At 38.6% G+C, this 2500-nt stretch overlaps 1 protein-coding gene across 5 annotated transcripts in view; it reads right to left on the reverse strand.

The window, feature by feature from the left end:
* Window positions 1–2500, reverse strand: part of LOC138058319 (uncharacterized) — a 31816-nt gene that overhangs the window by 10658 nt on the left and 18658 nt on the right. The window lies entirely within an intron of this gene.

Below are 2500 nucleotides of genomic sequence, written 5' to 3' on the forward strand. Positions count from 1 at the left end.
CTTATGTATGTTTCACTGTTGTAGATTATATTCTTAGACTACCTTTATAGTTGTTATTGTTTTCTTGTTCAAAGGCTCAGTGAGTAGTAAAAATACCCATGACTGCTTTATTTATAACCTTGAAAAAACCAGGCACAAATCAAAGCAGCTGAAAGAACGGCTATTATATGAACTTGCCTTGGAACATTCCACAGTCTTCAAATACGAGATCACATTGTAGCATTGCATGACCTCAATTCAACCCTCAATCGAAATACTGTCTAATTAACGTAAAAGGTGATTGCATTTTATTTAAGACTGAAAACACCTTGAAGGTCACAATTAAAGAGATACAGAGTTTACTTGGTCTGGTACTAAATCTGTCTTACATAGTGTTCTCAACGTTTTTATCAGCCACTGTGCTCTTGTATAAAGGCTGGCCGAGAAAGCACTGGTCAAACTGTGCTTCATTTCCTGAGTAAGGGCATACGTATCGTACAGTTGTAACACTTAGTACATGAAAAACTCACACTTTTAATGAAAGTGATTACTTGCAATTTCAACTGAATGTACTTTTTTTTATTACTGAATATTACATCGTTGCACAATGCAGTACCAGATTTGATTGGCTTAGTGCCATGGGATATGAACCATTATTAAATTCTCAACCTCGGATAATGCATTTCGCGTGCTCTGATTGGTTCACTCAATCTCGGTTATCAGCTCATATACCTTGGTTTGACCTTATATGGTAAATGATTGCGTTAAGCGTTGCTAAACTAAAAATGTTTTCGTCGGAATGCCAAATTTTTCTTTGAATAAAGCCAAAAAGGAGAAAAAAACGTTTTTTTGTGGAAAGTTTGGATCAATTCCGACGTTTAGAAGTACGCGAAAAGGCAAGAAATGTTTTTGTGATGAGCCTGCGTCTGTCTGACAATAAGGTATTACACAACATCGCATCAGTTCTCATCAAGTTTTTTTCGATTTGGCTCGGATTTGCTCGCTTTTTCCGCTCGTATTTCGTACTTCCAAATTTTTGGAGTTGAAGGAATTTAATAAAACAATCATTCCATTCGCGCTTGTTGGATATGAGACTGGTTATAGCCAACTCGGCGCTACGCGCCTCGTTGGCTATTTACCATCTCATATCCAACGCGCGCTTATGGAATAATTATTAATTATACCGCGCCAGAAAGGTACCTGTCACTGAATAATTTTCTGATCATTAGTTTTTTTACAAAATGAAATTAGCAAATATTCTTTTTCTTTTTTACATGAAACAATTATTACACTTGTGCTTGTTCGATATGGGAACGTGAGCTGTGATGCAAAACGTAACGGATTGATTGAACGCTCTTGTAACCATTGCGAGATATAGAATAGTGTTAACCTGAAAGGGTGGGCTTCTAGTTGTCACAAAGGCATCAAAGTAGTCCAGTTTCAAGTTCTCCATGACCGCTGAATAAAAAAACTGAGGACGCATTTTTACAAGGTTAGCCTCCATCTAAAGTGAAGATATTCACATATACCGTCAGGATGGTGCCTGAAATTTGAAACTAAACAATATATACGGTTCAGATGGAGGCTGACCTTGTAAAAATGCGTCCTCAGTGTTTTTATTCAGCGGCCATGCAGAACTTGAAACTGGACTATTCTTTTATTCTTATATTACACAAGTTTCTTCTATTTTCGCTAAACGCAATTTTTTGTATGACGTTAGCCGTTGGCCGCAAACGAGACCCTCCCAGGGGTTTTTTTTCCCTTGTTCCCTTTAAAGTGCCACTACGACGAAAATTTTTGGTTTTCTTTTCGAATTTTTTCGACGGCAATTAAGTCAATATGTTCAAAATAATACAATGCGTTTAAATCTGGAACGATAGAAGCGAGATAAGTCGGGAAACAGCCAGCCAAAAACGCTAAAAATCTGTCCGTCATTACTCGGACGGCATTGGAGAAGCCTGCGATTATTTTGTAAGCGGTCTTCACCCAAGACTTGGCTCGTGACGTCATACGCGCATCGCTTCGTGGGCGTTTGACAAAGCGAACAAGTCGATCAAGGAGTAATGTATATAATATCAGCAAAAAGCAACTCTGAGTCGGCGATCTCTCACATCTCATAGATGGCATGGGATATTAGCCGCGTTTATTTTGAGCGTTGCGCATATGACGTCAGACCCCAGGCGATCCAGCTAGACCCAACCCTTTTCCTCGCTCACGGTCATTTGCCGTTCGAGTAATGGACAGCGAAAACCGAAAAACTACGTTACAATAATCATACTTTCCGTGGGAATTTTGAGATAAAAATTGGCATGACACCTATTTAGTTCGTCTATTTTCAAAATCTAAAGAAAAACGGACATGCAAAATTTTCATCGTAGTGGCACTTTTAAAATTTGCTTGTGTTCCCTTGTTCGCGAAATTACTTGCAAACTTGTTCCCAGCTTTTTGATCCCTAAAATGGTTTATGTTCCCTTATTCCCTAAGATATATTGTCACTGTTCCCCTGTTTGTTCCCCAGTTC

The sequence above is a fragment of the Montipora capricornis genome, chromosome 7 (assembly GCF_036669925.1).
Source record: "Montipora capricornis isolate CH-2021 chromosome 7, ASM3666992v2, whole genome shotgun sequence".
NCBI classification, from domain to species: Eukaryota; Metazoa; Cnidaria; class Anthozoa; order Scleractinia; family Acroporidae; genus Montipora; species Montipora capricornis.